Source organism: Grampus griseus (genome assembly GCF_964374135.1).
Source record: "Grampus griseus genome assembly, chromosome: 12".
Classification (NCBI taxonomy): Eukaryota; Metazoa; Chordata; class Mammalia; order Artiodactyla; family Delphinidae; genus Grampus; species Grampus griseus.
In genome coordinates this window covers 64,859,428-64,872,733 of record NC_139006.1, presented here as the reverse complement: position 1 = coordinate 64,872,733, position 13,306 = coordinate 64,859,428, and the positions used below count along the sequence as shown (strand labels likewise).

General features: G+C 39.1%; 1 protein-coding gene across 1 annotated transcript in view; it reads left to right on the top strand.

Moving 5' to 3' along the window:
* DYM (dymeclin) overlaps nucleotides 1-13,306 on the top strand; it is a 371,864-nt gene that overhangs the window by 73,113 nt on the left and 285,445 nt on the right. The gene's annotated exons all lie outside the window — the stretch shown is intronic.

Sequence of the window (13,306 nt, the reverse complement as noted above, 5' to 3'; positions counted from 1 at the left end):
TTGTTCTCCCCTTCTTCCTTGCTTCCTGATTTTATTGCTATATCTGCCCTTTTTTGGAGAGGTCAGATTTCCATTTCTAGCCTTTCTTGAAGCTATGTGTGGTCAGTGAGATGTGGGGGGGAAGTCCTCAAATGAAACTTATGGGTGCAGCTCTTTAAGGGGACCTGACTCATCTAGGAGGCATACGTATATTTTTGTTTGTGAGAGCCCACTTTCCTGCTTTCTGGAATGTGGCCAGGGTCTCTTTAGAGTTGTGTTGAACATCTTGGCACCAAGAGCTAAGAGACTCAGAGAAAATTCTGCTTTGATGTCATTGAGCTGCTGAACCAAAGTCATCAACTACTACACCTCCTCCCCCTACCCCATACCCCACCCTTGGAATTCTCATGTGAGGAAACTAGACCCTTATTTGTTTACACTGTTACAACTAGATTTCTGTCACTACAGCTGAATGCAGTCTCTGTGTGATTCAAAATGTCTGTTACTTTCAAAGCAGTTACTCTCAACCTTTTTTTCTTAATTGCCTCTCTGAAGTCCTAATGAAATTTGAATACTCCAGATACACTGAATATCTGTGTATTGTGCTATGGCCTTTTTGAGGGCCACACATCATTATAATAGCTATGAAGTTTTTCACCTCTTAAGAACGAATTTTCACCCTCTTGAGGGTGATCTCGACCCCCGCATCGAGAATGCATATTTTATTTTATTTATTTTTTAATTTTTGGCCACACTGCACAGCATGCGGGATCTGAGTTCCCCGACCAGGGATCAAACCCATGCCCCTTGCAGTGGAAGCTTGGAGTCCTAACCACTGGACCACCAGGGAATTCCCGAGAATGCATATTTTAAAGGAATTATTTTTTGAAATAAAAAAGTAGATTTTTAAGATTTATCATCACAGAATCTCAGTCTATGTGGGGATATCGTTGGAAATGTGCCACTTGCCTGTGGCCCAAAAAGGAAAGACAGGTATTTGTGAGAAAACATGCTCCTGGCCTCTGTTGTGCACAAGTGCAGCATCCAAAATTGTAATATAGATTTAGGAATGAGAGCCACCAAAGCCTGTTGTGACTTGGTCTGGTGACGTGCAGCCTGGAAGGTAGGGCTGAGACAACTGAGGAATCACTGACAGGGACGGGCACGGGAAAAGTGTCCCAGGCAAGTTGAACTCTTGTGACAGACACAGCTCTTTGCATGCCTGGTATCCTTTCTCCCCTTCCTCTCCAATATTTTTGGGGGCAGGGTGTGCCCAGCTTAGTTTTCAGGCACTTTGGGAACTAAATATGGCTCTGTGACACAGTTTGAGCCAATTACACGTAAGCAGAAGTCATGAACTTGCAGAGCATGTACCTTCAGCCCGTTGCCCTTGGACCTTCTCTTCCTTCCTGGATGTGGAGGCAGTGTTTGGGCCATGTTGAAACTATGAAGATGGGCGCCACACACGAAGAACAGTGTCCCAGCAGTGTGGGATACCGATAAAGTTATAGAACCATTACACCAACCCTAGATGGCTTATCTTTGGATTTCTCCTTATGTGAAAAGAGCAAACAGTTATTTTGGTTAAGCCACTGTGGCTATTAGCTTTCTGTTACTTATGGTCAGATGTGGGAAGGGGAACACATATATTGCCTGCTATTTGCATATCACAGTATGTGTGGTGCTTCATGTGTTCCTGATTTAATTTTAAAAGTAGCACTACCTCTATTACATTTGTTGTTACCAAATACCAGCAATTTTGTATATATCCTGAATGAGTGCCTTTTGTTGTTGTTGTTGTTGTTGATAAAATGTCATGGTAAAGTTAAGGAGGATGGAAATGATAAATCCCTTTAGATAGTAAATAAGCTGTGAGTGAATACAGTAAATAGACCAGCCACTTAAACACTCTTGGGGAGGAAGCAGTGTTGTAATAAATCAAACATTTTAGTGTTTTATGTGTTTATACTTTTTAAATGAACTGAAAATGCACAGACAACCAGATGTCTTGTATTATGTACACTCAGCTTTAACCAGCTGCTGAAACAATTTCTTATGATTTAATGTTCTTGGAACTCCATCCTACAAAAAGGTTTGTCTTGGTAACAGTTTCCATGTGAAACCAACCTACTCTTTAAATGTTTCATCTACTATAACCATAGTGCAGGGTTACCAATCAGCTTATAATTTAAGGAGGAATGTTAACCTGTGAAAACTGAGGATGGTCTAGTCACACCTGACTATCATCAGTCTCGCTATACCTTGAGGTTTAACGTTGGCATGCCAATGCTACATTAGCGGGTGAACAGCAAGAGGGAACTAATTTTAATCGCCATCGTGGGTAATGCAAAACTAGCTTAAACGTTTTGTTTGAGACTATGAAATCACTCTGTTAATATTGAAAGCAAATGATTACCAAGAACAGAGGTAGATAGACATTTAGAAATCTATACATTTTAACTGATACCTCATCATTAAGAGAACAGGATCAACTGTGGAAGCTTGAACTCCCAGAATTTGTAGGAATTCATTTGTAATGAAAATGGACCTTTAAGTAGTAAGTGGATGCTGCTTCTCAGTTTGGATTTCTTGATAAAATATTAATTCTCTGAGGTGTTAGTCTTCAAAGACAGATTCAAATTACACACCTTCCAGGAATCCTTCCTTAACACCACACCTCTCAGCGTTTATATATGTATTTAAAAGAAAGATTAAGTCAGGCACCGTCTTGTGACTTGACATTTTTTAGTGTATATTGGGTTGATCCAGTAGAATTGAAATGTCTTCCAAAAGTAAAACCTTGTCTTTAATTGTTATACCTTCTTGATCTCAAGGAGTTGAATGAGAGAGGAATAAGGTACGATAAAGGTATGTCCCTCAAGACACTAATGGAGAGTGTAATGGAACATGGTCGGCAGGCCAGGGTTGAAAGCACACACTTAGAATTTGTGACACTGGTTTGCTTCTTTCAGTGTTACCGTGAGGGTTGAATGAGACCCCGTGATTCTTCCCAGTGATGGAGTTTAGGTGGGGCCCTAGCAGCATAAGCAGTTACCTTGTATGGGCCTAATACTTACATTTTGAGGACTGCTTATGATGCTTTTTTATTATGAAATAGAGTTTATTTTGAGAACTTGAACTGGATGTCTTTCCTTGTCTTTTTGTCTCTGTTCGTTGCTATTGTTTTTGTCAAAGCTATCACTCTTAGCTGTTTACAATGATGCCATTGTGAAGAACAGGCCCTACTCCTTGCCTCTGTGCCCTCACTCTGGACACGTCCTGAGAGGTCTACTTAGAGTGGGCCTTTCTGTGGGCTCCAGCCCCTTCCTCTGAGATCCATTTATGTGTCTTCTCCTTTATCCACCTGTGAGCTCAGTAAGGAGGATTGGGACGGCTTAATTCTCAGCCTGGCCCTGGTGGGCAGATTTTTTAATTCTATAATTTAAGAAACTTTAGTTTTTTCATGTTATATATTGATAAAGATACCATATTCAAACTGGATTGCCTTCACCGCCTTTTCCAGGAGTGTGCGTATGTCTGTGTAGTGGGACTTTGCTGCTTCAGTGCAGGGGTATCTGATGTCATCTGCTGACCTTGTCCATGTTACTCATTCTGCTTCAGTAACGCTGGTGTCCTTGCTAATTTGGAACATGCCAACCCACTGCTGTCTTCAAGGCCTTCGACCTTCCTTCTGCTGCCTTGCATATCTCTCTTCAGACATCTGCATGGCTCTTGTCCTGACCTCCTTCAAGCTTCCTTCTGCTCAAAGTTCTGCTTCTTAGAAACAGCCGCTCTGACTACCCTAAAATAGCACGCTTCTCATTTTCTGTCCATTTTTAAAAAATATATTTATTTATTTATTTGGCTGTGCCTGGTCTTAGTTGCAGCATGCAGGATCCTTAGCTGCAGCATGTGGGATCTAGTTCCCTGACCAGGGAATGAACCTGGGCCCCTGCATTGGGAGTGTGGAGTCCTAGCCTTTGGACCACCAGGGAAGTCCCTTTCTGTCCTTTTATCATGCTTTATTTTTTTGTCCTAATACTTATCACTGCTTCTAATTAATTAATTTATTCATTTTTGGCTGCATTGGGTCTTCGTTGCTACGCGCGGGCTTTCTCTAGTTGCAGCGAGCAGGGGCTGCTCTTCGTTGTGGTGCGTGGACTTCTCATTGCAGTGGCTTCTCTTGTTGCAGAGCAGGCTCTAGGCGCGTGGGCTTCAGTAGTTGCAGTAGTCGGGCTCAGTAGTTGTGGCTTGTGGGCTCTAGAGTGCAGGCTCAGTAGTTGTGGCGCATGGGCTTAGTTGCTCTGTGGCATGTGGGATCTTCCCGGACCAGGGCTCGAACCCGTGTCCCCTGTACTGGCAGGCAGATTCTTAACGACTGTGCCACTAGGGAAGCTCGTATCACTGCTTTTCATACGAAATTGGAATGAAAGCTACATGAAAACAAGGGCTCTTCCTGCGTTAACATTTGTTTTGCTCACTGCTGTCCCCTTAGTACTCAGGTTAGCCTGGCAAGTGGAAGACTCAAAAAATATTTGTTGAATGAGTAAATCCGTGGGAGCACAACCTATTCAATGTGCTTAAATATTTTGTTTGTTTCTCATCATCTGGTCTATATGGAAACACAGTAGTGTGCTAAGGCATATTCCATTGCAGATATAGTGGCTCAAAGCCCCTTGCAGTTGGTACATTATATTATAAACACTAGGTATCTTATAGACCTTAGCAGTGGAAAGAGGCTACTAGAAACCGAAACACTGAGAAATTACATCTGACAATATTTAAGGAAATGGTATATTAATTAGCTATAAATGCTGACTAGTCTGGAGCCATTTAGTTTAGGGATGGACAGTCAGCATTGTATCTCAGTAGTCCCCCAGATGATCCCTTCACAATATAATAATTTCCTTTTCATTAAGTTCATCCACGAAAACATATGTTATGAATATACTAAACTATGTGTATTTACAGTACTGGGCCCTGGGCAAAGAAAGGCATGACTTTGGAAGAGCTTAGAGATGGATAGATGCGTAGAAAGATAGCCCAGTAAGAGGAACAACTGATCCATGCTGCAGTCATTGGGAGCTGTAGTGATGAGCAGCGGCCAGGTCTTCAAGGAGGCAGAAAGGAGCTGCATAGGGACCTCTTGGATGCGTCTGATGTGTTTGGAGAATCACAAGTGTATTCGTTTGATTAGAGGGGAGGGTTTGTGGGAGACTAGGGCTGGAGAAGCTGTGTGGTTTGATGGAGTAAAGACTTGAATGTTAAAAGGACTAAATGTTTGATTAGGTTTAGGGTTCTCTTTATTAAGATATTAAAGAACATAATATATATATTTTAGAGCTAGTTCTCTGAAATCCATTTTGGATGTATTTGGGGAGGGATGAAACTGATTAAGAATCTTATTGGTAAAATTAACTTTACTGGATTTATGAAATGTAATGAAATACACATTTATTCGACCCATAGTTGTTGGTATTGGCTTAGATGTTATACTTTGGAAAATCTGAATATTGAAAACTTTTGGTGGCAATGGTGAAGTAGGTGGTTCAAGAACCTGAAGAGCCATAAACAGTTTCTTTATGAAGTCTGCAAGTTTTTGAGAGTGAAGGAACTGGAGAGACCCACGTTGGCAGTGAATGGCCTAACTGTGGGAAAATGTCTTTGTACGGCCCTGCATGTTGATACCCAGACTCTTCTCAAATCCAGCCTCAGCAGAGTGGGTAGCTAAAACAAGTCAGCATTTAAGTTTTAGGTGCTGTAAAGTAAATATCTGGTGTAGCTTTCTGATTGAATTAGATGTTTAAGACATTACAAGCACTGAATTAAAGATGATAGCATTTTCAAATACCAAAACAGAATTAAGTTCACAATAGCTTATTAGTTTGAAAATTGATTTCTGGTGCCTCTGGGAAAAAAATCCCAGTTAAAAAATTTTAATATGTAAGCCTTTACCAGGTTTATTGAAGAAATCTGACTGAGATGTATCCAGTACCACAAATGTTGATATTATAAACTATGTGCTCAGATTGTTCATAATTGCATTATTGAGTGTTGTCAAGAAGTGTAGGAGACATTATGTATTAGGAAAAAACACCACTAATTCTGCATCCAGAAGGTAGTGTTTGAATCCTAGCATTACCACTCATCAGCATTGTCACTCCAGGCCTCAGTTTTCTCATTTTAAAATTGGGGTTCGTAGATCATAGACTGTCACTTGGAAAAGACATTTGAACACATCTGGTTCAGTTGTTTAATAGTTTAGATGTGGAGATTGAAGTGCTTGGGTTTGGAGATCAACTCATGTAGCCATTGAAGGAACAGCCAGGCAAGTTGTTAGTTTAATACACCATGTCCTGAGCTGCAGTAGAGGGGCCTGCAGCTGAGAGGGAGCATCTCATCCTGGGATGAGGTGTGTCTAGCGCTCTCACTGCCTACTCTGTTCCTTAGGATTGCGTTGAAAACCAAAGTAATGCACTCGAAAATGCTTTTATAAATTTTAAAATGCTTTATGATTATAAAACTGTGTTGCTTTACACATACTAAGTACTTAAGAAAAACAATATGTTTGCTTCTGAGTCAATTTTCCTATTTTAAACTTCTCAGTAAAAAGTAATAGCACTTGGTCATTAACAAGTATAGTGGTCATAGGACGCAGCATGTCTGAGATTCAAAAGAACAAGGCTGAATAGTTTGTGTGGGAACTGAAGTAAGTTCCTGTTGGGTCAGGCTGCTTGGAGGAGCTTCTCTGGCTGCTTTGGAGGACTGGTTCTAGGCTGGCATTAGGTGTGAGAGATTAGCAGCAGCTACAGCAGAGTCCTGAATCCTGACTGTCATTTTGCCTGTGTTTGCATGTTTCCTTGTAAGTTGTGGACTATTTAGAGGCGTATAATCATTGAATTTTTTAGAACTAGAATTAAGCTTATTTTATACATTTTCATTTTATGTATAATGGCACTGAAGTAGAGAGAAAGGAAGTGACTTTCCTAAGGTCAGTTTGCAAGAGTCTTAGGTAGCTCAGCCCTGAAAATGTTGAATCTCTGCCTTCAAAGAATTTCTCCTCTTATGAAAGCAAGACTGGTACAGGATGCTTTTGTTAATTTCTTTTGCTGTTATTAATACACGTATAGCAAAATATGAATGAGGTGGTTTGATATTAATAACTACAACTTTTAATTCTACCAACAGTCAAACAATTGATTTTCTTTTCCTTTTTAATTTTTTGTGTTACTTATATAAGTTAATTCTTTACAGAGTGATTTCTTTTTTGGGCACAATCCAGATTGCATTACCTTTGGATATTTCATGCTAGTCATTAATGCTGATGCAATTATTTTAAATTGTAACGTATGTATGCACATGGTTTGGGAAGACAATCAAATAGCACAAGGGGCTTATGATGAGAACAAATCTCCTTGTCCTATATCCCTTTGCTCTCCAGAGACTGTCATTTTTTGTTTTTGACTATTCTGGTGGTTTATATAAATCTTTACCCTTATCTTACCTTTATATGTATTTCTAAATAATATGACACTATTTCTTTTTTTTTTTTAATTAAAGGCTTTATTTTTCAGAGCAATTTTAGATTCACAGCAAAATTGGGCAGGAAGTACAGAGTATTCCCATACCCTTCCTCCCACACAGCCTCCCCTGTTATCAACATTTCTCACCACAGTGGTACATTTGTTACAGTGGATGAACCTACATTGGTACATCATTATCGCCCAAGTCATAGTGTACATTAGGGTTCACTCTTGGTGTGTTGTACAGTCAGTGGGTTTTGACAAATGCATAATGACATGTATCCACCATTACAATATCATAAGTGTACTTTCACTCCCCTAAAAATCCTGTGTGTTCTGCCTGTTCATCCCTCCCACGCCCTTAACCCTTGGTCACCCCACTGATCCTTTTACTGCTTCCATATTTTCACCTTCTCTAGAGTGTCATATAGTTGGAATCCTACAGTTTGTAGCTTTTTTAGATTGGCTTCGTTCACTTAGCAACATGCATTTAAGGTTCCCCTGTGTTCGTGGCTTAGTAGTTCATTTCTTTTTAGCACTGAATAATACTCCATTGTCTGGATGTAGTACATATACATACATTCACTTAATGCATATATACAGATATAGTCCTCATTTAAGTCTTAGAATTGGAGTTAAGTGTGACCATTTTAAAATTTGATAAAAATATAATAAATTTGGTAAGAACTTGTTCCCTAAAGGGAGTATATCATTTATAGTCCCACCAAAAACATTTAACAGAGCCTTGTCAATATTGTGTATTATAAAATTTTTCGTGTGCTAAAAATGGAAATCATATTGTGATCTTTATATGCATTCACTCATTACAAGTGAGGCTGAACATCTCTTCATATATTTAAAAGCCATTCATAACTTTCGATGAAAGTTTAGCAATCATTTCTAGTTCTTGAGAGCTCTTTCTCTCTGATTGTTCTTTGTTTATGAATGTTCTTTGTTTAAGCTGGCATAATTGCAGTTTGGACACCCACATAACAATTTTGGTATATTTGCTTTATTATTATGTATCCACCTTATCAATCCATCTTAACTTTTGATTTTTTAGAATGTTTTTAAAACCTCTTTTTGGTTGAGCTTTATTTCAAGAAGGTATGTGGCTATATTTTATACATTTGATGCACTGTTACATATATAGCATTAGTTCTTTGAGAAGCCGTAAAAACATGGAATGGATATTTGAGTTTATTTGATCCACTCCATTAATTTTTATGTATGATGAAGCTGACAGATAAGGTGACTGATAAAGGTAACGAATGACAGTTCTGATACTAGAATGCAGATTTCTTGGTGCCTAACCTTCAGGCACTTTCTGTTCCATTGTTAATACTTTTATAAATGAGGAGTATTACCGTGTCTTCGATTTTGTTGACTTTTAAAACTAGCCATTACTGCTGTTGACCGTATCTGTAATACACGGTACCACTTTGTAGTCTTTCCTCACATTTTACTTTTGGAATCTCCCTGTTGGCATGACATTGATATTTCTAATTTTTGGTCTTAATCCTTTGAACTTGTCAGTTGTTTTTGTTAAACTTACGTTCCATTTACAGTACTGTCAGTTTCTTATCCAATAGCAAGTCAAAGGAGGATGGTTTTTTTCTCTTGCATATTCGTTGACTTTGACCTTAGCCAACACTAACACCCATTTCATGAAGGCTTTTGTCTTTATCCAAGTGTTCCACTCTGCCCTAGCAGAGCACTGCAAGGTCATGGCGCCTTTGTTTTCTTCACATGAAATTAATAACTTGCTCCAACAGTAGTTTGTTCTAGGACATTTCCAGCCCAGATGGTGGAAAGTTCTTGTGATAATATGGCAGCCGAAGCAACATTTTGGCTTTTTAAAGTTGACTTTGTTTTGGCGATTGTGTGATGAAAATCTTCTGAAGATTATGCAAGGACATTAAACAAGAAAGATCTGTTGGCTTAAAACATTTTTCATCTTTTAAAAACCACCACACTCAGCATGGTAGAATTTTGGTTTCTTTCAAGTATTGGCCTGTCTTGGATCTTTTCCTTGATTATTTGGCACTTAAGATAGCCCAATTAATGGATTTAAAATTTTGTTTCCACAGGAATAAAACGTTGCTTTGAATTCCTTTTTTTGAGCATCATAGAAAGTTACAGCAAGAATTGACATTAGAGGTCATCTTGCCCAATGTACTTATTTACAAATAAGAAAACTGAGACCCAGAGGAGTTATTTTTTGAAGTTAATAGAGTGAGTTTAATAGAGAACTTAGAAACAGATCCTAGGTTTTCTCACTTGGGGTCAGTGACTCTCTCAGCGTACCACAATATGATTTAGTTTTTGTTTATTCTTATTTCAGTGTCATCAGATTTTAATCAGTAAATTTTGATTTTATAATTTATGATAATCCTCTGTTTTTAGTTCTTGATTAATTTCATTTTCAAACAGGTGATACATTTATGTTGTTCAGATACCAAACACGTAAAAGTGTACATGAACAATCTCCTGGCTGTCCTTGTTCCCCATCTCTCCAGCCTTCTCATTTGTCTCCCTAGTAGCCACTGTTCTTTCTTAGTTTCATATGTATCCTTCCTGAAATTCTTCATGCATATATATTCAATTACGAATTTAGATTTTTATTTCCCCCTGTATTCATATAAAAGGTTGGAAATTATACATAGTGTTTTGAATTTTCCTCTTTTTCCAGTTAGCAGTCTATCCTGGCAGTTCCTGTATACAAGCATTCAGAGAGCTTTCTCATTTTTGTCTTTTAAGTAACAACTTTATTGAGATATAATTCAAATACCCCAAAATTTACCCTTTCCAGGTATATATTTAAGTGGTTTTTAGTATATTCACAAAAGTTGCGAAACTATCACTGCTCTCTAATTCCAGAATTTCATTACCTCAAAGAGAACCCCTATACCCATTAGCAGTCATTTCCCATTTCCCCCTCCCTCCTGTCCCAGTAACCACTAATCTGCTTCCTGTCTCTATAGGTTTGCCCTTTACGGACATTTCATATAAATAGAATCATATGATGTGTGGCCTTTTGTATCTGGCTTCTTTTATTTAGTGTAATGTGTTCAAGGTTCATCCATGTTATAGCATGCCCCAGTACTTCTTTCCTTTTTATTGCTGAAAACTATTCCATAGTATGTATATACCACATTTTGTTTATCCATTCATTCAGTTGATAAATATTGGGGTTGTTTCTACTTTCTGAATAGTGCTGCTGTGAGCATTCATGTACAAGATTTTGTGTGGACGTAGTTTTCAGTTCTCGGGTATGTGTCTAGGAGTAAAATTGCTAGGTCATATGATAACTCTGTATTTAACTTTTTGAGTAACTGCCAAACTTTTCCTCAGTGGTTCCCTCATTTTACATTCCCACCAGCCGTGTGTGTGAGTTTTGATTTCTCTACATCCTTTCTCATTTGTTTTTAAAAGTTGCATTATATTCTGTTGTAGGTCAATATCAGTTTATATTTAATCATCCCCCTATTGAAAGACATTAGAATTGTTAACATTTTTTGCTAATATCCTGTGCTCATTCTCATTTTGGCACCTTTATTGTATCTATTTCTAGGACGAGTTTTACATTAGAAAGGTTAGTCCTTTGTGACATAAATTTAAAGTACATTTTTTTTCTAAGTTTGCTTTTTGACTTATTTGCTTTTAGTATATGTTTGTTTTTGCCATGATACATTTTTAAAAACTATTTTTGAGAATTTGAATTTATTGGGGCTTCCCTGGTGGCGCAGTGGTTGAGAATCTGCCTGCTAATGCAGGGGACACGGGTTCGAGCCCTGGTCTGGGAAGATCCCACATGCCGTGGAGCAACTAGGCCTGTGAGCCACAACTACTGAGCCTGTGTGTCTGGAGCCTATGCTCCGCAACAAGAGAGGCCGCAACAGTGAGAGGCCTGTGCACCGCGATGAAGAGTGGCCCCCGCTCGCCGCAACTAGAGAAAGCCCTTGCACAGAAACGAACACCCAACACAGCCAAAAATAAATAAATAAATAATTAATTAATTAAAAAAAAAGAATTTGAGTTTATCAATCTGTTACAGCTTTTAGGCCTTTCAGGCTTGTTGTTATCTTTTTGGACTCATCTCTTACTACTCTCCTTCTTGCAGATTTCATTCTAACCCCACTGACCTCTTTGCTGTTCTTTAAGTATGCTAGGTGTGTTCCTACCTCAGGGCCTTTGTGTGTGCTGGTCCCTCTCCCTGGAAGACTTTTCCCTTGCTTCCTTATTTCTTTCAAGTCTTTGTTCAAATGTGAACTTCTTGTTGAGTCTTCCTATTTAAAATTGTAACACACCCGTGATAGATGTCAAATTTTGGGGTACTGAAATATGAATTCACTTTTTAATGATTATAACAGATTAGGTGAGTGTTAGAATGCTGTTTGTTTTTTATGATGGAACAAAAATTTCTAGGTGTAAAACCTTTCAAATAGTGCTTAAATGCTTTTAATGACTAAATGCTTTTAATGAGACTGAATCTGTGACTCTGTGCCCTTTGCCAGTATTTAAACACTTAACTTATGTCTTTGGCAAGTGTGATGGTTAATTTTGTGTGACAGGTTGAGCTGAGGGATGCCCAGATGTCAAACATTATTTCTTTTTTTCTGGATGTGGCTGTGAGTGTGTTTCTGGAAACAGTTAGCGTTTGAATAGGTAGACTTTGTAAGAAAGATCATACTCACCAGTGGAGGTGAGCATCATCCAGTCCATTGAGGGCATGAATAGAACAAAAAGGTGGGGGAGGGGTGAATTTTTTCTCTTGCTTAATCTGAGACATCCATCTCCTCCTTCTGTCTTCCGGTATTGGCACTCCTGTTTCTTGGGCTTTTGCCCTCGGACCAGGGCTTTTCTGCTTCTCAGCACTTGGGTTTGGAACTACACCGCTGGCTTTCCTGGGCCTCCAGCTTGCAGATGGCAGATAATGCCACCTTGAGCCTCTGTAATTGTGGGAGCCAATCTCTTATAATAAATTACTTTCTATGTATATATTTCTTTATATCCTGTTGGTTCTCTTTCTCTGGAGAGCCCTAAATAATGCAGCAAGTGTGTCTAATTCATTGCTACAGTCTGAATGTTCATGTCCTCCCAAAACTCATATTTTAAAACCTAACCTCTAAGATGATGATGTTAGAAGGTATGGGGTCTTTGGGGGATGATTAGATCATAAGGGCAGAGCCCTCATGAGTGGAATTAATGCCCTTATAAAAGATACCCAAGAAAACTTCCTTGCTGCCTTCCATCGTAGGATAGCATAGCAAAAAGGTGCTTAATCTCTGTGACCCAGAAGCCAGCTCTCATCAAATACTGAATCTGCAGGTATCTTGATCTGGCCTCTCAGCCTCCAGAACTGTGAGAAATAAATTTCTGTTGTTTATAAGTTACCCAGTCTGTATTAGTTTGTTATTACAGTCCAAAAGGAATGAGACACTTAGATTGTTTTTCCTAGTTGCAAATCCTCTTTACTTTGATTGTTTACAGTGAAGTGAGAGAGAGAGGAATAATTAAGAAAACCTGGGACTTCCCTGGTGGCACAGTGGTTAAGAATCCGCCTGCGAAATGCAGGGGACACGGGTTCGAGCCCTGGTCTGGGAAGATCCCACATGCTGCGGAGCAACTAAGCCCATGTGCCACAACTACTGCCTGTGCTCTAGACCCCGTAAGCTACAACTACTGAGCCCATGTACTGCAACTGCTGAAGCCTGCATGCCTAGAGCCTGTGCTGTGCAACAAGAGAAGCCCGCACACCGCAACAAAGAGTCGCCCCTGCTCGCTGAAGCTAGAGAAAGCCC